This window comes from Sabethes cyaneus, chromosome 1 (genome assembly GCF_943734655.1).
Source record: "Sabethes cyaneus chromosome 1, idSabCyanKW18_F2, whole genome shotgun sequence".
Taxonomy (NCBI): Eukaryota; Metazoa; Arthropoda; class Insecta; order Diptera; family Culicidae; genus Sabethes; species Sabethes cyaneus.
The window spans coordinates 11,308,818-11,332,943 of record NC_071353.1 but is presented as its reverse complement, the minus strand read 5'-3'; the positions used below and the strand labels follow the sequence as shown (position 1 = coordinate 11,332,943).

At 40.1% G+C, this 24,126-nt stretch overlaps 1 protein-coding gene across 1 annotated transcript in view; it reads left to right on the top strand.

Moving 5' to 3' along the window:
- The first annotated feature begins 2,731 nt into the window (after positions 1-2,731).
- The window catches only part of LOC128745120 (cytotoxic granule associated RNA binding protein TIA1), an 83,323-nt gene continuing 61,928 nt past the window's right edge, over positions 2,732-24,126 (top strand). The window contains exon 1 of the mRNA XM_053842112.1: positions 2,732-2,800. The gene's annotated coding sequence lies outside the window, so the exon portion shown is untranslated. The remainder of the gene's footprint in view (positions 2,801-24,126) is intronic.

Below are 24,126 nucleotides of genomic sequence, written 5' to 3'. Positions count from 1 at the left end.
ATTTTAAAATCATCGACATAAACCAGTCTGCATCCTCTTTCCAGGCAGAGGCAGCGTCGTTAAAGAATAGGATGAATAAAAGTGATCCTAAGTTACTGCCTTGTGGGACACCAGATAGATTCGTAAACGGGGACGATACCTTCGAGCCAAATTTCACTTGGAAAACTCAGTCGCACAAATACGAGCGTAATCATGTAGCAAACTGTTGCGAAACACCTTGTCGTAATATTTTATCAAGCAATATACGATGATTGATGCTATCGAAGGCAGCTTTTAAGTCAGTATATATTATGTCTACTTGCACCTTGCGCTCCATTTCAGTAATGCAATTGGAAGTAAAGTCAAGTAGGTTCGTCGTCACAGAGCGGCCAGCCACGAATCCATGCTGGTTATAAGAAATGTAGTGTTTAGTGCTACGAATTAAAGCATCGCTTAAGATTATTTCTAGTAATTTGGACGAATTTTTGGCGGCAGCGATGATCATGTTAGGAGTTATCTCGAAGATGCCAAAGTCGACGCAATTGGCAAGAACCATTAACGCAGCTTTATCGGCTGCTCCACTTGGTCCAGGATAGCAAGTGAAAACAGACGAAAAGCAAGTAGCAAATAACTCCCATGAACTGGATTCAGTGGACGATTCAGTTCCATCAAGTTAGACTTCCCTCTCCCTGTAGTAATACCGATAAGGTGGTGCCAGGGAGGATTGAGGCTGGAGACTCGAGCAGGGTTTTAGTGGGTTGGGATACTCACGCCCCATTAGGGGGGTCGTGATACCTAAACCCCACTCCCTGAGTCGTCTTCTCAGGTGTCTGATGGTACCGTATCTTCCGTAGAATCGAAGAGCATTTTCTTTTCGAATTTACAAATGTCTAAAAAAAGTCGGGATTCTACGTAATTCTGTTTAAACACTCAAAACATACGACTTATAAAGACTAGCATTTAAACGTCTGTAATCTTCGAAAGCACGCTTAGAATCGTGTTTAGTATGAATAGTTAGTTAGTTCTCCATGAGCAGCCCGATTCTAAATCACCGTACTAGTGTGGTTGTCCACGGTCACCAGAACACATCACTCGATCCAATGAAGCTCTGACCAGTCGGGTCAGTTTGTCCAGCAAACCTTGTTCGTACATTATCTACCATAGCTGGCCTCGATCGACTGAATCGCATGCTGCTTTGAAATTAATAAACATGTGTGGCGTGAGCACGTTGCACTTCCGACATTTCTATCTGTCAAGATCTGTCCGATGTTACAAGATTGGTTCGTAGTGGCCGTCCCATGGAATCCACCCAGTAATTCCCTACGAAGCTTTGTGCTATCGGTGTAAGAGATGGAAATTGAGATTTAAAATTAATGGTCCCAACAGGCTACCTTGAGGTACATCACAAGCGATCGTTTCGTTAGAAAAAAAAATCACAGTTGAAATTCTAGTTTTCCTTTCAATATTTAAAATGTAATCAACCACATTCTGTGCGTTCTGCTCACCGCAATACTATTCCCGCTGCCTAGTGCGCGCTAGCCAAAAGTACTCACCTGAACCTGGCAAATCCATTTTGGCTCGCTACTCGCGCCAGCATTCAAAACTATCGCCCAGAGGATATATTTATTTACCTCTTTTTTTTCACAATTTCTCCAAGATCGTTGTGCTATCTCGGATACCCTTTCCGGGTACCGGACCCAGCCGCGCGTCGTTCCCCTTATTTTCCGCTCCGCGCGAAGTTCACTGCTTCGTCATCGTTTCCCCATCGTCGTTCATCGTTGTCGTCGTCATCGTCTTTCAGTCCAGCTAGCCAGCCAGGCAGGGATCGGAAAGCCGTGAGAGATAAAAAATCGCTCAGTACAAGAACAATTGAATTACAGTCCGAGCTTATAAATGGGTCCTGGCGCCTGTCTCCGGGATCGTCCGGGTGCCTTTTTATTTCGCTTCTTTTTCTTCTGCTTGTGCTTCTATGCTATGTTGTATCGCTTGCCAAGAAATAAAGAGAAAATGTGGAGCACAAGTTGATAAATGGTGGTGCTTCAAGATTTAACGAGTGCTTTGGCTAATAGTTTTCCATTCCTGTTTATTGAATTATCATTAGCTTGTGGCTGCCACTGCTGCTGGTGCTGCTGGCAGTGAACATGAGTGGGTGGTTTCCCTGCGGATTGAGTGATTTTTCTTGTTCTGCTTTACAGTTGTGGGCTGTAAAATGGCTGCCAGCTTGTGGGTAGGAAAATGAGCTGTTCGGAAAGAGGAGTAAAAAACGGAGGCGATTCCTCCGTCCGAATTCAATCTGGTGATGAGCTGGCGAATAAATACCTACTCCGAGCTCCGACCGAGTAGCAACTGTTTCCACTGCCAGCCAGCTGAAGCGGAGATGATAAAGTGTGAAGTCAAAACCGGAAGGAAATAAAAGTTAAGTGGATGGAAAAGTAAGTTTTATTAACCTAAACCGGGAAATTAAATTGGAATCGAAACGGTTCGCCGGTGGTAAGGGGGGGCAAGCTTTGGAAAACAACATGTCCTGAGCTCGATTAATGGTTCATGGAAGAAAAACAAATAAATCAGAATTATCATAGCCAAGCGTCTGAACATTTCTTAACGTGTTTAAATGCTGAGCATGACTTTTTTCTTAGCTGCGTAACACACATCGAATAGCAAATAACAAGATTTTATTTTTTCGACTTCAACTGTCATATATAGGGTGTTAATACCGGTTCTATTTTTTTTCTCTCATTTTTGCAGAGATTGCCGCGTGGTTCGAGATCCACAGACACTGAAATCCAAAGGCTATGGCTTTGTGTCGTTCGTGAAGAAATCGGTAAGTGGCTTTTCTCAATCATTCAGACACACATACAGAATTTCCAGCCAGTCAACCGCACCCACGTCACGTCAGTTAGTGTAGTCCTAGCGCTAGAGAGCTTCACTGCAGCACAACCGTGAATCGTACGACACAGTCAAGCATCGCAAAATGATTGGCTCTGGTTGGCGGTTAGGTTACGTCGTCCGTCTCCTTAGTCCTTGCCTCCGACGACTGCACAGTAGTCCAAAAGGGCGAAAAGTGGTCCTTTTTTCCTAGTGTCTCTTGTTTGCATTTTATCATTTACTAGCTTATCCGACAAACTTCGTATTGCCACAAATTAACCTGTGTTGTACATAAATCATGAATCTCGGATGATCTTTGTCACAAGCCACTTTACTGATAACCTTCTTATAGTGCTGACAATGCTAATTTACAGCTAATTACCGACATGAAGAATTTGAATACAATTTTGGATGCCAATTTATAACAAGCTAATATACAACAACGTGCAGCATAAAATGCCAGATACGCTGATTTGCTGCTTATGTTAATGCTTATTAGTTACCAGGAATGGGTAATTTAATATACAAATTTGCAATTTTTCCTCACAGTAGAGTAGAAAACAACTCCCCTGTCCCCTCATTTTGCGAAAAACCTTAAGCGGAATGTACCATTTCACGGAAAACTTTTTTGTGGAAAGTACCATTTCGCGATCCTCTCCTTACTCGCTGTTTTGTCTCCAAAAACATCCACATGCCAAATTTGGTTCCATTTGCTTGATTAGTTCTCGAGTTATGAGGAAATTTGTATTTCATTTCTATGGGAGCCCCCCCTCCTAAAGTGAGGAGGGGTCCCAATTCGTCATAGAAAATATTCTTGCCTACAAAAACACCCACATGCCAAATTTGGTTCTATTTGCTTGATTAGTTATCCAGTTATGAGGAAATTTGGATTTTATTTGTATAGGATCCCCCCCTCCTAAAGCGGGGAGGAGTCCCCATTCATCATAGAAAAAAATATTGTCTCCAAAAACACCCACATGCCAAATTTGGTTCCATTTGATTGATTAGTTCTCGAGTTATGAGGAAATTTGTATTTCATTGGTACAGGAGCCCCCCCTCTTAAAGTGGGGAGGGGTCCTAATTCACCATAGAAAATATTCTTCCCCTCGAAAACTTCCTTTCCTGGTCCCAAAAACCTCTACATGCAAATTTTCACGCCGATTGGTTCCGTAGTTTTTGATTCTATAAGGAACATCCCGACAGACAGACAAAAATCCATTTTTACATATAAGAAGATTGTCTTCAGCACTTTTGTTCATATGAATATCCTCCTTAATCTAAAACTTTAAAACGTTCGATATCACTTACTATAATGAAAATAAAACAATAACTTCTTTGTGTACAAAAGTAAAACAGAAAAAGATGCCAAAAGCATGTTTCAAAGAACGGCGAAAATATGTTGAAATGCAGGCAAAAAGACCATGAAAAGACGACAGAAATATGGTAGTGAGGTGACCAAAAGACGACGTATACGAATAGAAGAAAACGAAGAGACGACAAAATGAATGGGAAAGCTGTCGAAAAGATAATAATAAGATGATGAAATGACTATACACTCACGTCTTTTTTTACACGGGAAATCCGTTTAAAAAATACTGCGTTAATTTGAAAAATGTTGTTAAAGAACCGCGTTAATAAAAAAATAGTCGTAAAAACTGCGTTTGTAAGTAGAAAAAATAACCAAAAACGCCACTAGAATTAAAAAATCACTGAAAAAACTCCATTAATTCGAATAATGATGTAAAAAAATTCGTGTCAGCTAAAAAAAATGATGTAAAAAAAACCGCGTTAATTCAAAAATCGTAAAAAAAACGTCTAAAAACAGACTTGAGTCTAAATACATATTTAAATGTTGATAAAGAGACGATAAAAAGACGGTAAAACAGGAACAAAAACATAACATGATAAAAAAAACAATTAACAAGCTACAAAAAGGTGACAAACATGCAAAAACGACGGAAGAACGACGGAAATATAGTAAAAACTCAGCTTTTTGTTGCCTTGACAGCAAATGGATGATCCTAAAATTACAGAAATAGCCAAAAAGACAACAACAACAAAAATGATAACGAATAGACGACCTTAAGAACGGCGAAACAAGAAACAAAAAAATTACCCAAACAGCAACAAAAATACGGACAAAAACGCTAAAAAATCGACGAAAAATGCTAAAAACGAAGCACACGAAACGACGGATGAACAAACGACAGAAATATCATGAAAATATGATGATGATGACGAAAAGACGTCAAAACAGCGACACAAACACAAAAAAAACACGATAAAAAACGTTAAAAGAGCGTCAAAAACACGACAAAACATGCAAAAAATAACAATGAAAAACGACGAATATACGTCGACAGTATGATGATGTAAAGAAGCCAAAACAGTGATAAATATGACAAAAATCCGTTAAAAGGCAAAACAAAAACAGAGACCATGACAAAAAACAGTCTTAATAATCGTCTTTTGTGGCAGTTTTGGTTGTCTTCGAACTAAAATTTGATTCAATATTTAATCAAATTTTGCTTCTGTACTGATTTTGAAACGAAAATTTTACCCTATGTTAAAACTACGAATTTTTCTCAGCACAGTCTGGCAACGCAGCTTCTTAACTGATGGGAGAGCTTGCCACTGTTGGCAAAAACTGGATTGAACGTCGATTGAATTGGTTACGGATTAAGGGCTACGTGTATGTAGTTATACGCATGACTACCCGAGCTTTGCATCTGGATTGGAGGTCGTTTAGCAGCCTTTTTTTCCTAGACAAACAACGTAAAAAAAGCTGAATGATTATTCGGCGCAGTGGGAAATTGAATGGCATTTTCCACCCCGGAGCCCGCATTTCGGCGACATTTGGGAGGCCGAGGTAAGATCTATGAAATTTCCCGTCAAAAGGGTTCTTGCTGAACTGAATATAAACTTTCGTATCAAGAACTTTTCACGGTGCTCTCGCAGCACGTAACAATCAAGCGAACAGTCAAGAAGATCTGTTTATTGTCACTGGACAACGAAGGTGTGTTCAGGATCCTGATGGTTCTGGAAATGAATCACTTTCACTGGCCGGAGAATGTTGCGCAAACAACCCGCGCAGCACAACCCGAAATTCACTTTGTTTTATTTCCTAACAAAATGAATTTCTACTGTTCCGCGAGTCATTCATAGCTATTCGGTGTTCAAAAATTACATGATAATGACACAAAAAAATCTAATAAGACTCAAAAACTGAGACAGAAGGGAGACAAGAATGGCACCGAAACGATTTTTAAATTTCCCAAGTAACAATTTGGGTTTTATTATTGACCAAAATTAGTCATAAAGCATTTCGGAGGCATCAATTTCACCATTTAGTAACTCCGCTACACATAATGATTACTAAATCTTCCGTCGTCGTTCCAAAGTATCTATCCCCGAAGGCCGGCATCTGTCAGGATACGGTGGCGAGTGGTTAGGTTCATGCCAAGGCAGGCTTCTCAGCGCCAATCGAACAAACCGTTTCTGAACTCGTTCAATTCCGAGGCACCGTGTGACCTGGTAAGGATGCCATATTATAGACGAACTTTCCGAGGTTGGTTAGACGAGAGCATGGATATATGGATCCGAAAAATCTTTCGCCACCCTAGAAACAAATCCTAACTGCCGCGTTGCTTTCGATATAATTGCTGAAGTATGTAAATCAATTTTTGAATCCAGTAGAATTCCCAAATCAGTCACTTCAGTAACTCTAGTAAGAGTAATTTCGTCAATATGGTAATCAAACAAAATCGGATGTACCAAGCGATGGAGCGTCATCATCTGGCATTTTTCCACGCTTATAATCAGTTTATTTCTATGGCACCAGTCAGCAAACGATGTCAGCGAATTTTGTAGACGGGAACAATTTTCTTGCGTACGCACTGTCATGTATAGTTTTAAATAATAAGCATAGACTAGCTTGAAGCATCTATTCAAAGCGAAAGCAGCATCATTGAAATACAAAATGAACAACAATGGTCCAAGATTGCTACCTTGTGGGACTCCAGATTTGTTAGAAAACGGTTGTGACACAGAACCATTGATCATCACCGGCAATTCACGCTCCATAAGATAAGATTCTAACCAAATTAATAGAGATTAATAGAGATACCACGTCGGGAGTCGGGACAACTTATGCAATAACATTTTGTGGTAAATTGAGTGAAATGCCGCTTTTAAGTCTGTATAAATTACGTCAACTTGCGCTTTCTCTTCCATACAATGTGTAACCTCCGTCGCAAGGCGCATTAAGTTTGTCGAAACTGATCGTCTGGGCATGAAACTTCGTTGATCCTTCGTTATATAATTTTTGGCAGCGTCGAGAACTCTTGTACACATTACAACTCGAACAATTTGGAAACTGCTGAAAGACGTTTAGATTCTGGTGTCATGAGAGTTTGCATTTTACGGGAATATAAGGTTCCAGGCGATTATTGAGGGACTCAAAATACAAGTTTTTGCAGAAGATTGCAAATCTCTAGGAGCTTCTCTTTCAAAGTTATCGCTTTTGGCTCGTGAGGTTAAGGAAAAATTAATCCCAAATAACCGATAACTTTGTAACGAAAGGTCCTAGTATTTTGCAACCTTCTGCAAAAACATGTGTTTTGAGTCTTTCAATAGTCGCCTAGAACCATATACTCTTGTAAAATGCAACTAACAAAAACTAAATATGAAAATTTATTTTTAAAGAATTTCCAAAGAAAATGCTCTATAGCTCTGCACTCGATAGCAACAGAAATGTCATTTCTTTAGCAAAGTTGTTTACCTCTGTATTTTCCATAACTTTTCTGAAGAAACCATGTGTCTATCTACGAACACCAAAAAAAATGGACATGTATCGAGCCTATAGCGAACGCGCAACACAGAAAACCTATGCTTGCCGTACTCTCATTTGGGTGGTTGGGGACAAGCGGAACCCGTACAAGTTTATGGTACTCGACGACACAAGCTTTAAGATGAAGCGCTGATTTCATAAATCCGCTTGCCCCATTTTACCCCATGGGCTCGTGAAATTTAAAGCTTGAATATGCGATAACTCAGCAAGTAAAGGTCCAAGAGACTTGCGGTCTTCTGCAAAAACGTGTATTTTGAGAGCTTCAACAATTGCCTAGAGCATTGTATTCTTGTAAAATGCAACTAACAAAAGTTAAGTATGAAAAACCAATTTTTAAAGAAGTTTTAGAGAATATGCCCTATATTTCAGCACTCGATAAAGATAGAAATGTTATTTCTTCCGCAAAGTTGCTTGTCTTTACAACATTTACAACTTTGCTGAAGAAACTATGTCTATATTTTCTAACACAAAAAAGTATTTTTTTTTATTTTCATTATAGTAAGCGTTGACTAACTTCTGACAGTTTTAAATTAAGGGGATATGCATACGAACAAAAGTGTTGAAGACCATAAATGATAAAATGAAAGCAAAAGACACTAGGAAAAAAGTTCCACTTTTCGCCCTTCTGGACCACTGTGGACTGGGTCTGTGTGTGCGGTTTCCACGACCAACAGAAGCCGCCACGCCATCACCACCCGGAGCTGGCGCGAGGTAGGAAGAAAACGAAAACCAACTAGCAGAATCAAATTACGGCGAATTTCATCTAATCATCAGATTGATACAGCTAGTGAACGGCGATGAACACATAACACTTTATCCGACCATTCTATTAAAACGAAATACAAACCATTCAGCTACCGTTCCTTTCGTTTGGTTGGTTTGTCTGTTCGGTCGGTGTTGGGTCCCCAGTCCCGGCATGGACGCAAGCCGATGGACGGACAGACGACGCGATGCTCAGCCGATGTCATAAGCGTGCCAATAAGGGAGATTGAGTCCCGGATGGCAAGACAAAAAAGAAAGAAAGAATATTGCCAACCTACTGTCCATTGGTGGACCCCCTGGGCCATGGATGGAAGCAACCGTGCCGACTGATAGATAAAACAAATAATCCCAGCACAGTGGAGAAAGGAAAAAGAACACAATCGCGCCAATTCAAGGGACTCTCGTCCCTTGGTCTCGGTCGTGCTAAGCCAACACGAGAAAATCGACAGCAAATAAAGAAGATTACAAGATTTATTCGCACAGATAAAGTCCACCATTCGAAGACAAAAGATGCAAGCGAAAGGAAAGTCCCCGGCACGATTTCAATTCTTCATTTTCCCGATCGATCCGTTCCGTTGGACCTTTTGTCTCCGGCCCTAGACGCCGCCGGACACTGACGGACGCCGTAAGCGGTGACGCACTAACGAGAGGATCCCAGAATACTTCATTTTCCGATTTCTACTTCGAACTAGTTAACAACTCCCCCAACGTCCCGTTGTAAAAAGCTTTTTCTTTCCACTCACTCCCGCATGGCAGCAAAAAAGCACTCGTCGCAATCAAAAAGTCTTCCCATCGCAGTAAGCGAGAAACCCTAGATCCGTCACACCAAGCGAATTAACAGCTTCAATCGCTTACAATGTTGTTTCACTTTCCCCTTTGTTCAGACCCTTTCAGACGGCCCCTTCCCGACCCGAAGCCCCGGATTCAACTCAGCTTGACTGCGCTATTGTGCTGCTGCTGCTGCTGCTCTCCGAGAGCACTTGTTCTTTTGGCATCAATCCACCTAACCACCCTCCAACAACCCGCACGCACACATACACTCACACACCCATACCCACCTATCGCTTTTGTGCACTGCTTCTCTGTCCCATGATGATGAAAATCGTTCAAAAAGTAGTAGCAGAGCTACATCCTCCCCCGCCTGAAACCCGGCCAACCGACCGACCGACTGACTGACTGTGAGTGAGTGCACAGTAGTAAGTCGGTGCGGTGCGGTTTCGAGCGTAAGCGAAATCCCTTTCAATCCTCCGATCCGACGCCGACGCCGACGATGATGCCGCCGCTCCCGGCCCGGGTGAGAATAAGTGAGTCGAACGAAAACGAGATTCTTTTCAATACGGTATCTAAGCTGTAATGATGTTTCGTTTGTTATGTTTTTCGTCGCCGCCCGCTCGCTCGCCTGAGTCGGAGTTTGGCTGGATTCTGTGTGCCCCCTCGAAAAGCTGAACTGATGCGTGGGATAAAAGACGGAGCTCATTTTCGGTATTCCGAGACGCCTTTTTCCCTCTTATTGTACGATATTGTGCTACACATTATCCCGGCTGGAGGCGCGCTGGGATGGGATGCAACTTAAGGAGACAGAAGGAAAAACCTATCTAATTAAATGGTTAGGGAATTTGCTATCGTTAAGGGGAAAGAGAAAACATGTTTTGTTTTTTATTTGGAAACAATTCCCGGCGGCTGCCCTTGGGAACATTATGGACATGGTTTAGAGGTCGCTAAACCGTACCGAGCCGTACAACCGCCGACGCAATCGCTGCTGCCGATTGAAAAGCCCCAAGTGACTGTTTTAGTGAGGAAGATGATTGCGAGATAAATTAATATTTGCATTGACTCCTTGTTGGAGAAGTTCGCGCCTTGCACCTTGTGATGCAATTAGGGATATTCCACGGCACACCGTCCAAAAATTGCAGAAGTCCGAGGTTTATTTTTTCTTTTGATACAATATTGAATTAACATTTGAACAGAAAAAGAACCAATCTCTGTAACCAATACTGGAATTTTCCAAAATTATCGTACCGAATGTGTGGCATCCTGATGGGGATGGTTATACAATGCCGGATGTTGTAGTGGCGATCAGTGCCGTAGCGTGCTGTTGGCCAGACTGGCTCCCGCCAAGGGCGCTAGCTCTAGGGGGTACTAAAAACGGCCTGAACCTCAGTAAGGCACTCTCGAGTGTAACGAAGTACCAGATACTGGGAGGTTATGTATACCAGTCTAATTCTAAAAAGCTAATAAACTTCAAAGGAACACTGGTGGGTGCCAAATCGGGTCTTCGCCACGGCCGCCATAATGTCACGCTACGATGCACTGAAACCAGGTCTAGAACCTAATCCAAAACCTGATGAAAAATGTGAACCAAAACATGGTCCACATTCTAGTCCAAATCTGTTCCAAAATCTGAAACAAAATTTGTTAAAAAAAATGTGGTCCACGGTACAGTCCAGGTCCAAAATATAGTCCGGGTCCAGAATCTAGTTCAAAATCTGATCCAGAACCTGGTTTAAAATCTGATCAAAAATGTGGTCCAAAAATCTAATCAAACATGTAGTCCAAAATCTAGTTTATAATCAGGCCCAGTTTGAAAATCTAGTCCAAAATTTGATACAAAGTCTGGCCCAAAATCTGATTAAAAATGTGCTGCAGAATCTGGTCCAGGCTCAAAATCTGGTCTTGGTCTAGTATGTGGTTCAAAATCTGGTCCCACATCTGATCCGAAATCTGATTAACAATGTGGTCCTAAATATTATCCAAGACCTGGTCCAAATTTGATAAAAATCTGGTCCAGAATCTGTTGGAGGTCCAACATCTGGTTCCAGTCTTGAATCTGGTACAAAATCTTGTCCAGAATCTTGCTCAAATCTGTTCCGAAATTGTTACAAAATTTGATGAAAAATGTGGTTCGCAATCTAGTCCAGGTTCAGAATCCTGATCCAAAATCTGGTTGGTGGATTAAAATCTGAAAAATGTGGCCCAAAATCTGGTTTATAACCATTTCCAGTTTCAGAGTCTGGACCCAAATTTGATGTAAAAACTAGTTCAAAATCCGATAAAAAAATGTGGTCTACAATGGGGGCAAGATTCACAAACTGGTGCTGGTCTAGAATTTAGTCCGAATTTTGATAACAAAAATGTGGTTCAAAATATCATTCAAAATCTGATCCAAATCTGATAAAACTATGGTCCAAAATCTGATCTCGAATCTGGTGTAGCTCCAAGATCTTGTTCAGGTCCAGTATCTGATCCAAAATCTGATCTAAAATGAGGTCCAAAAAGTGATCAAAATGTTGTCCAAAATTTAGTCTAGAATCTAGTCCAAATCTGTTCTACAATCTGAAACAAAAGTTGATAAAAATGTGGTTCGCAATCTGCTCCAAAATTCTGGTTGCTGGTTCAAAATCTGATCAAACATATAGTCCAAAATAAAGTTTTAAATCTGGCCCAGTATGAGAATCTGGTCCAAAATTTGATTAAAAATCTGAACCAAAATCTGATAAAAATGTGCTGTAGAATCTGGTCATGGTCTGGTCCCACATTTGATCCGAAATCAAAAATGTGGTCCAAAATATTATCCAAAATTTGGTGGTCCAAAATCTGGCCCAGAATCTGAGGGAGGTCCATCATCTGGTTCAAGTCCAGAGTCTGGTACAAAATATAGCCAAAATCTAATTAAAAATTTAGTCTTAATTCTGGTTCAGATTCTAGTTCAAATCAGTTCCAAAATTTATTACAAAATCTGGAACAAAATTTAATAGAAAAAAGTGGTCTACAAGGTACAACATCCAGGTACAAAATACGGTCCAGGTTCAGCAGAACTTGCACCAAAATTTGGGTGGTGGATTAAAATCTGATGATCAACAATGTAGTTCAAAATCTGGTTATAATTCCGTCCAATTTCAGAGTCTGGACCCGAAATTGATTGAAGTTTTTGGAGCGTCTTAGTAAAATACGAAACCTAGAAATTAAATAATTTAATTTCCGAATTTGATGCAAAATTTGTCCAGAATCGGAGTAAGGTCCGCAAACTAGTCTTGGTCTAGAATCTAAACCAAAATTTTATAAAAAATGTAGTTCAAAATATCATCCAACGGATGTGACATATCCTGATGAAGCGATAGGTTAATAATAAACTGTATAGGTTTCGAAAGAGTAGGTGGAATTGCGTCGAAAATCAGTATGATCGAAAGACAGTTTTCTGTTCATAGCATAATTAGTATCATTTTTAACTGGGTTATATATCTAGTTATAATCTGAGATTATAACCGGAATCGAACCCACAACCCCCGCCAAGGCATGTGACTCGCTGGTACCCGTGTACCTATGAAACACAGAGGCGCTGGATAAAAGGAGTCTGCACAACCCCCCTTTATAATCTCAGATTATAGCTTGCTTCGACCTATGCACCTTCCAGCATTGGACAAAAGGTAGGATTTACAACGACAACTTGTTAAGCGTAGCTACCGATTTACGCCCCCCCTCCCCTTCCTTTCCACTCTTTCCCCACCATCCCCAATCCTTTTTCATTACTTGCCCTTACCGTCCCTTCATCAATTGTAAAACTATCATTTCAAAAAAATATTAATATATTAGACTACTTTTAGACTTCTTTTAAACTCTTTTTAGATTTCATTTTGACTTCATTTACTTACTTTTTCGGCCACAATCCGCTTATCTAATCTGGATCTAATTTAGGAGTCGTCTCCACACTTCTCGGTCTTGTCCACGGCATCCCGGTCCACTCTCTAGTCGCCCCTAACACCCGCTGTTTGTCGCATCCTCGGCAACAGCGCTCATCCAACCGGTACGGGGTCTGCCTCGAAGTCGACGGCATTGGGGATTCATGCGTCTGTACCACACTCCATCTTCTAATATGCAGCCAAGAATTGATCTGAAAAACACCAAGAGCTCGTCGGTGGCTCTCTTTCAACGTCCACGCTTCGTGGCCGTAGGGTACAACCGAGAGAATTGGGAGTTGCAAGCTACGGGACCTCAGCTGTCTACATAATCCGTAAAAGGCCCTGTGGGCAGTCGCTATCCGCCTGTTTACTTCACGGCTCGCATCGTTACCACATGTTACTAACGTACCAAGGTATACAAATTAGTCGACCACTTCAAAAGTATCACCATCTATCAACACTGCAGTTCCAACACCCTTGAACTTCATTTAGAACTCTTTTTGTCTTCTTTTAGATTCCTTCCAAACTTTCTTACGGCTAGTTTTACAGTTTTTACCTTAATTATACTATAACAAAGGTTTAAAAATTGGTCGAAAAACACGAAATTGATCCGAGGCCCGGAGCCGGGCCGAGTCACATATGTCAATCGTTAAGGTTTGACGAATTGAGCAATGTCTGTGTGTGTGTCTGTGTGTGTGTGTGTGTGTGTGTGTGTGTGTGTGTGTGTGTGTGTGTGTGTGTGTGTGTGTGTGTGTGTGTGTGTGTGTGTGTGTGTGTGTGTGTGTGTGTGTGTGTGTGTGTGTGTGTGTGTGTGTGTGTGTGTGTGTGTGTGTGTGTGTGTGTGTGTGTGTGTGTGTGTGTGTGTGTGGATGTGTGTGTGTGTGGATGTGTGTGTGTGAGTGTGTGTGTGTGTATGTATGTATGTATGTGTGTGTGTATGTGTGTGTGTATGTGTGTATGTGACGCTTGACTTCAGTCGTCTGTTTCTCGGAGATGGCTGAACCGATTCATTCGCTTTTACGCTTATTTGAAAGGTGTTATCACCTTGTAGATCACTATTGAATTGTTTTGCGGTCCGACATTTTGTTTAAAAGTTATAAGCAAAAATGTAAAAATTACGTGACATGATTTTCTCCGGAACCGCTCAACCGATTTCAACAATTTTAGTATCAAATCAAGGATCTTGCTACTGCAAATATTTTGGGATAGTTTTGTCGAAAACAATCAAGCGGCTCAAAAGTTATGCTTAAAAATGTGCTCTTTCAGGGTGTCAATTAGTCGAACGTTTCTCAGAGATGACCAAACCGATTTATGCGCTATTAGTCTCATTTGGTTGGTAATATAGCCTCATAGATCACTATTGATTTGTTTTTTGATTGGATGTTTGATTTGAAAGATATGAGCAGTCGTGTACAGCATAGTAAAATTCACGATTATTTATAACGATTTTAACCAGATAATTAGGTAGATTTCAATTATCTTAGTATCAAACGAGAGGTCTTAACGCTGTGAACATATCTGCTAAATTTTATTAGAATCGGCCTTACCAGTCAAAAGTTATTTGATAAAACATTGATAAAATTATTTAAGCAAACTTTACTGATATGAACCAAACAGAAAAAAAAGATCTAGTGATCTAGCGTAAAAATGCTTAATTTTCCAGGTGGTGTGTCTTTCGAAAAGTTTTTAAAAAAAAATATGGCGCAACTTAACGTAAATCTACCTATTAGGGCGATACAAATTTTTGTTTTTTTAAATGCGTCCAAAAAAGTACAGTGTCTCTACAAAAGTTGTAGAAGACAGTAAAATAAGCAACTTTGCTGTACATAGTAACTAACTCTCTCTTACTGGTTGCGAAGTGTAACGATTTTAAAAAAAAAAAGGCAACGAAAATTGAAAAATTGAGATATCGGAAAGCGGCCACGTCACAATTTAGATAATTTATTTTTACACGTCAAAAAAAAATTCAGCCAAATCGGTCCTCTAGATACTGAGATACACGCACCGTCGCTGAAAACATACCCAGCTAGCCCCAACTCGTATATCAATGTACGAAAACTATCGTAAATATCTCCTAACAAACTCTAAATCGTAACTAAAGCTGGATAAAGTGGGATCAAGTTGATTTTCTGTCGTATATAATGATAATGACTGACATACATACGATTTTCAGCACAAGATCGTAGAGTAGTACGGAGCGACTCGCGCTTAATCGGATATTATCGTATATAAATGCTTATATAGTCGTAACACTTAAAATTATTCGTAATCACGTATATCGCCTCCAAAATAGTACGGATATGCCAATTTTGCGCATGAAATACGATTTATTTAGCATGTATATCTGTACGTAATGCTGCTTTTTACCTTTTTATACATATGACAATGCTAGCTGGGTATGGTTTCGAGGAGAGTGTACAGCACTGCACTTCCCTTCAAGCCATCCCACAATTTCGCTGTCAATTCGAGACCACGTTTCGAAAAATACTTTGGGCTCAACATTTCCGAAGGTAAAAGGCTCATGAAAATGCAAAACAAACAAGTTTTTCGACTTTCCAGTGAGGGTCCCCCTTAAATATCAACCCTGTCCAAGAGCTTTGTACACGATTTTTTGATTGATTTCAAATATTCTACAAATTTATCAGTATATTACATACACATGCATATGTGTTAATGATAACTACCATTACTGCCCATAAACGCATAACAGTCCCATGTGATTTTTCACCACTTTTGAAGTAGGCTGGGAATCATCTTTAAATTGTTCATTCTTTCAATATTTCAAAGAGTAATGTTATGTTTGTTCCCAAAATTTTGAGAAAAAAAATCAAACTATGCCAGTGACAAGTTACAAATAAACGCATAACAGTCTCAGTAGTGAAAATATAACAATAAACATCTGCCTTTAGGAAATGCCTGGACCGATTTGACTAAATAACAACTACCACACGCAGTTTTGTGGCCTAGAAGAATTCTATTGAACAGAATTTGCATGTACGGTTCCGAAGATATGTCCGGAACAAGTTCCGGAATATATGAAACTTGAACATAGAAGCACCTTGAATCATAACAAACCCGTCATGCGACACCTCCAAGTACTCGAAATTGCAAAACTAGACCATTGGTAGTCGTATAAAATGTTCAAGACATCATCGGCTACATCTGAACACGTTCGGGAATGTTCCGGATCGGGGATCAATATCTGAATTGAACTAAAATTCAACATGTGACAACTTTAAGTACTCAAAATTGAAAAAGTAGTTCATTTGTCGTCATATAAAGTGTCCAGGATTACATTGGCCACAGCCGGATACGTTCTAGGAATGTTCCGAATGCATCCAGGAAATCCGGGCAGTTTCTAACTAAAACGAAACCCCAGAATGCGTCCCCTCTATTAACTCAAAATACCAAATTACAAATAAAAGGGAGACATTCATTGATTGTTTTGAAATGTTATACAAATTTATCAGTATAGTGTTATCAAAAAGATGAGTAATGTTCCGAAAGCGTGTTCTAACCCAATAATGACAAATGAGATGGTATAGCAAAGGTTCCTTTCACCAATAGGTGGATTAAATCGGGTTTTTTTAAATCTTTTAGACTCTTTTAAAACTTTTTTCAGACTTGTTTTGGACTTCTTATGTAGAGTAAGGAGGGGTAAAAGTACGATGCGGGTAAAAGTGCGATTCAATGATTTATCAGTGCGGATTCCGAGTAAATTGACTACATTGGCATGGATGGGTGAGTACTTTGACAGCTTAAATCCATCATAAACATTTGTTGTTTACGAATCATAGTTGCTGAGTTATGGGTAAAAGTTATTTTAGAACGGTTTTAATGTAATATTTCGTTGTACGGCAAATACGATATCAACAGGAGGATTTTACTTATTCACAAATTGTAGCAGCGTTTTACATCACTCAGATATCTCTCTTGAAATTGCGGTGAGAAGAATTTACAAAATATATGTTGCTTTTCCATAATTTAATCAAACCCCGTCAAGCGCCTAGCGGGGCAAAAGTTCGATTTATTGACGGGGTAAAAGTTCGATTCATGGATCGAGAATCTAACTCATTTTACTGACGGGACGACGACACTATGCAAATCCTTGCGACTTGCAAGGTACTGCGGGCGACGCTGTTCGTCCGTCAGCGTTATAGCCGCGGTTCTCAACGGGGTTGTTCGGGGAAAGGAGTTCTAGTTCTATCACGGAGCGAAAAAATTCGTTTGTTTCAAACGAAATTTTTATAACAACCTAAAAATATTTTTGTTTCGAAACGAAATTCTATTTGAATCAAGAAAATAACAGTTTCGCTTTTCCATAATTTAATCAAAACCCGGTCAAGCGCCTAGCGGAGTAAAGGTGCGATTCACAGACGGGGCAAAAATGTATAACTTATATACAGCTTTTGGCACTATATTACAGATAGTAGAAATGGAAGATCTGCAGAAAACTGTGCTCTACAGATGTTGGTCGAAGAAAAACAATGTTTTTCCGCTGATGAAACATAAAACAAACGTTTGGGAAAGTTTCGATCTGTCGGAGGCTGCAATACACCAGCGGAAAATAGGAAAGGTGTAAATTGAGAATATTCCTTACCGAAACATACCACAGATTGACGATAATATGGTTTTGTTAGCTACTGCTGTGCTAATTTCATGGATTCGAGCTTCGCACTTTTGCCCCGCGGTAATCGAACTTTTACCCCGCTAGTGGGGTAAAAGTGCGAATCGGCACGTGTTCAGAAGAATGAAGAATTTATTTTCAATAACACTATTATTCCAGATTATTTATAGTTGAATGTAAAGACATTGAGTAGCTGCATCACTATAAAATATATTTTGTTGTTGTTCTTCTTTATATCTCGCGAAAATTGATGACAACTTCAAACATCGCACTTATGCCCCGCCCTACTCTATGTTGTTCTTTTAAACTTATTCTAGATACGTTATAAACTTCTTTATGGTTTTGATTTTTAATATTTGACGTCCTGATTTTGCTGGTTTATTTCTTTTGACAATCAACAATGATTTTTTTAAATTAATTAACTATGAGTCTGTTCCCTCAACTTCGTGACTTTTGAGTGTTCCAATGTTTCAACAAGACTTAATTCTGCACACTTGAAAATCAAAAATTTTCTTTATTTGGGTCAACGCGAACGGAGATTTTCCGAGCGATTGAAGCAAAAATAATGAAGGTCGTTCAGCAAACCGCTAAGTTATTAGCGTCGAGATTGATTTTTTGGAATGACATTTTTAGGGGCATAGCCAAACCTTACCGTGTTTTAGATACTTCAGATGAATGCTAACTTAATCCGCCCTACTCAGCAACAGCTGGATCGATTTTATAGTTCTTGATAACTTGCAGAAGATACTATAGTTTAATTGATCATTATCGAATATTTGGCTGTTTGTTCAGCAGTGAAGGAAATACTGAATTGAAATGTCCTATTCAAACTGAAATTGTTTCATTGCTATGCTATTGGTATACACGGGTAACGCTAACCCAAGGATCGTCAGGAAGCACCGTCTTTTCCGCCGTACCCCTTGATCGGTGTCTTCTACTCGGGAACGATAAAATTTATCGCTTTTAAACACACCGATCAGCTACGAGCTGAGGAAAATAAAATAAAAAAAGAAGCGTTCGGGAACTTCATTTGCAACAGCTGTCGCAAGCCCGTTTTCATACAATTTTATTGCATCAGCTTCCGCTGATGGTTTTGCACGGGAAAAGAAAGCTTCAATCCCCCCATCGTGGCGAGGTGGGCTGGTGGGGTGATGCTGGTGATCGAAGCACTAAGAGCCCAGGATGCCAAGCGACGGCGATTCAACTCGCGGAGTTCACCCGAAAATCGATTGCATCGAGCAAACACTTTTTATTGCCGGAAAACTTTCGGCTGCAGTATCGACTCATACACACACACACACCCGGTGCAGGCACGGATCCCCTGATCCGACGACGTGGGCCGCTCATTTTACAACAGTTTACATCATATTTTCCACCGCCGTCGTTTGCAGCTCGTTTCAATTTTGCGAGGCGTTCATGGCAACACATGTGTGTGGAGAGTGTTTGCCGGCGAATCAATAGGGTATATTTCCACACTTGTTTAAAAACTAATTAACAGTTTCGTTTCGGGCCATCCATGGCAATGCAAATGGGTGTGTTTGTGTAGGTGTAGCAGCAGTGTGTCAAATTATGTAAAACATAATAAATGACAAAAAGTGGTTCGCCAACAACTTGTTATTTCTGGGCTATTGGTTGCTTTGTTTATTTTTTCAGTCTATTTGTTTTTGCTGGTTGGTTGCGCTAGGTTTTGCCTTTTGCCACATGGGCAGAGTGTATCGTATGTTACAGATGCGTCGAGTATGCAATTACTGTTGGTCTTGCTCTCGTGTGTTCAACAGATGTGTGAATAATAGCATTCGAAAGGTGCCGTTACTCATGTCGGCTGGCCGGAGTTTCTCGAGCTGGGCCAACTGATATTAATATCTGCATTAAATATACGAACAGACGAGGCAATTTCCATGTGAAACGAGCTGTTAACATCCGTAGTTTGGTAAAGTAGGCGCATCGTTTGGAAGTGGAAATTGGATATGATGTTCGTTCGTGGCGTCAAAAAAAAAACATAAATAAATTGCAAATTCTGAAACATGGCTGAACCATACACACAATAAAGCAAACATCAAATGCGGCAAACGCCGAAAAACTTAGCCCAGTTAACCGGGACTGACAGGCGATGACTGCGCACCCATTTACGATGGGAATAAACAATATGTAACGACAAATGATCACTCCATTATATCCTGCTCACGCCAAGCCAGCCAGCCAGCCAGCCAGCCCTGCTTGCACTTACTAACATCGCACAATCCGCAGCGGAGATAATCCACTCATTTTGTCGACATTCCATTTGTCACTGCTGGCTGATGTGCCTGCCAGCCACCCAGTGCGGGACCTCTTGCACACAATAATTCTCATAAAACCGCACATTACCTCATATTTTTGTGCAAAATAATTCAAGCCATTAGCGTCAACAGCCTTTCCCCACCCCCCGAGAACCGGTCGGTGGCGGTGTCAACAACAGGCAACAATGGATTCACCTTTGCCCCACGGTGGAATTACGATTGTATGCCGGCGCTCTGGCCTGGCTTGGTTTGGCTTGCTTTGCGTGTCAATGTTTTCGGCACACCTCACGAATTTGACAAATTAAATTTTCATTATGTGCAACATATATGTATATCAAAACCATATCTGGCTTTGTCTGTATGTATGTGAGTGTGTGTGTGTGTGGGTTTGGGAGTTTATCGTTGATTCCACGAACCAATAGGGTTGACGGCTTAGTTTTCAGCTCGAACAGTTCGTTGATAATAGTTAACAGTCACTTACCCTACCTAGAGAGCTAGACTATAGGGTGATGTTTTGTGCTGGCATTTCAAATTCGTCACGAACTCACGTCTCGATTCGGTTGCCTCATGCAGCTCCTCTACCAAATGATGCGAAACGACAAAGTAGGCCATTACCGGCGCGGGTAACACACCGTCTTGCCCCGCGTCACGGATTCTACAGACCGTGTTTGCTAACTTTCCGGGGAGATTTACAACCAAGCCAAGCTCGGTTGCCCTTTGTCTAGACTATACGGATTGCCAGATTACATCATTCTCCAGCGGGAAAGTGTTGTTGATTGCTTTTGAAATGTGACGTAGCGAAACCGGGTTGTATTTCACTTAATTATAATTTTCATTAATTAGAAACTTTTCCAGCTATTTGCTGCAATAGAGCTATTAGAATAATTGCTCGCTGGTAATCAGCATTCGGGAAATTTTGGTAACAATGGATTGCAGTCTAGTTTTGGCGTGGCAAGTGGCTTTGGGCACAACATTGTATAGTTAGACCATGCTTGGTAATAGCAGGACAAAGTAAGAACATTGAATTTTTAACTAATTGAATAAATTGCTATGCTTGTTGACAGCAGATAAATCTATTGGGGTTCAGCTCATTTTGTCTACAGCATATCAAAGCAGCGTTCGATCTCGTTGACCACACTATACTGCTAGCCAAATGAAAGCATCTTGGTGCCTCCGCTACTTTCGTGCGGTGGTTAAAATCCTTTCTTGCTATTCTCACTGTACTACAATGACCCAGCTAGCGAAAATTATCGTAAGTAAATATCTCCCAACAAATTCGAAATCAAAACTAAAGCTTGATAAAGTACGCCCAAGTTGATTTTCAATCGTATATAATGATAATAACTGACATACATACGATTTTCAGCACAGAATTGTATAGCATTACGAAGTGAGCCTCGCTTAATTGGATATCATCATATATAAAAACTTATATGTTCGGAACGCTTATAATTATTCCTAATCACGTATATCGCCTCCAAAATAGTACGGATATGCCAGTTATGCGCATCAAATACGGTTTATTAGCATGCATATCTGTACGTAATGCTAATTTTTATCCTTTACTAGCTGACCCGACAAACTTCGTATTGCCACAAATAAGACATTGTTGAACATAAATCGTGAATCTCGGATGACCTTTGTTCAGCAGTGTACGAGTCTATAGCTGAGTCTAAAGCTAATCGACATGTTCCAAACAGTGTTGCGAAGCCCTCGCGACCACTCGCGTGGTCTAATTTTTTCACTCACGCGTACTCATTCTAACGAACGCGCCGGCATAAGCATCTCTTTCAAACTCCTGCTGCTGCTTTCTTCATGCACTGCAACGAATTTTTGCGAGTGTGTGTTTAGCTAACAGCTACAGCTACAGTAGTATTCTACTGAAACGCTCCGAAAACTTCAGCCAGTTGACAAGTTTCTCAGTTTTCTTGTATTTCGATGCAAATTTCAACATTGCAAAGCGTAAACACATACACACATTGATTTGCATACATACACGCATACATGCGTACATACACACATACATACATACATTGAATACAATCCACATTTGATTGATATATTTTCATTTTACACGTTTTAACGGTTTAATATACGATGCTCAAGTATTAAAGTTTGAATAACTTTTGAATGGATCGTCCGATTTTCAATAACTCGATTTTGTTTGATAGATCTCAACAGTATAATTTTCAAATAATAATAAATTGTAGGATATATCTCATTGAATTAATACTTATATGCAACAAAAATATGTTTTAAATGCTTTTTTTTCAATATTTCTTTATGTAACTTTCAAACCACCAGCGCATTCGTCATAAAATTTGGAAGTTAAGGTTTTGCAACGCCCCTCTTTCATATACAATCAATTTTGTTCAAATCGGTTAAGGGATCTTTGAGATAATGAAGTCCCTTATTTTTCGTATTTTTATACATAACTTTTGAACGAAAAGTCCGATCAGTAGAAAATGCAATAGCGACTTATGGGACATCTAGGCCTTTCATTTGACACTAAGATCATTTAAATGGGTCCACACACACGCACACACACACACACACACACACACACACACACACACACACACACACACACACACACACACACACACACACACACACACACACACACACACACACACACACACACACACACACACACACACACACACACACACACACACACACACACACACACATACACACACACGCACACACACACACACACACACACACACACGCACACACACACGCACACACACACACACACACACACACACACACACACACACACACACACGCACACACACACGCACACACACACACACACACACACACAGAGAAAATGCTCTGTTTTTGAAACTGAGTCGAATGGTACCTGACATTCGTCCCGCTGGGCCTTCCATTGATTTTCGGTTTTTCAAGTGATTGCTATACCTTTATACTATATATTTATATAGTAGAAAGGCAAAAAGGCAAATAAATAAATACAGGCAAACTTCGATATAACGTACCCTCGTTATTACGTACCCTCGATACGACGTCACTCGATATAACGTACAATTTACCTCGAAATAGCGTACATATTTTTAAGTATTGCAAATTTCTTCAGAAACTGTATTTAAAGTTTCATTCGCAATCATTTAAATGCCCTCACAGATCCCTCAATCTCACAGATTCATAATGGCCATCTAGTGCCTTGGTAAAGGTTCCTGAGTTCCAATTAGGGTATTTCACAGCACAGTAGTGCTGAGTTGCAAAAACGCGATCATTGGCTATTACGTAAGAAATGTCTAATTTTTCAAGGATAATGTCTGTGGAGAAGTTTTTTTATCAAAATATAGTGTAATAAGATATATATATCAATATATATCTTATTACACTATTAGTGTGACCGTGAATCTACCTATTAGGGTGATACAAACATTTGTTTTTTTTAAATGCGTCCAAAATTTATTTTGCCACCGGGGAAATTATAGAACACACCAAAACCAGTAACTTTGCTGAATGAAGTAACTGTCTATCTCTTACCGTTAGCAAAATATAATGATTTGTTTGGAAAAAGTTAGTGTTCAGGACTGTGTACAGGAAAAAATACGAAAAAGGTTGCTACACACTTCTAGTTGGATTATATTATCATTATTTATTAAATGTAGTTAAACAGTAACAAAACAGAGTAATCTATACCTATAAAGAAGGATTTCTGTCTGTCTGTCTGTCTGTCTGTCTGTCTGTCTGTCTGTCTGTCTGTCTGTCCGTATGTTCCTTATAGAATCGAAAACTACTGAACCAATCGGCATGAAAGTATGCATATAGAGGTTTTTTGGGGCCAGGAAAGGTTTTAGTGATGGTTAGAAACCCCTCCCCCCACTAAGAGGGGGGGCTCCCATACAAATGAAACACAAATTTCTGCATAACTCGACAGCTAATCAAGCAAATAGAACAAAATTTGGCATGTGGGTGTTTTCGGTGACAAGAATTTATTCTATGGTAAATTGAGACCCCTCCCCTCTATATAAGGGGAATTATAATTCCTCTCCTCTTTAAAAGGGGGGGCTTCCATATAAATTTCCTCAAAACTCGAGAACTAATCAAGCA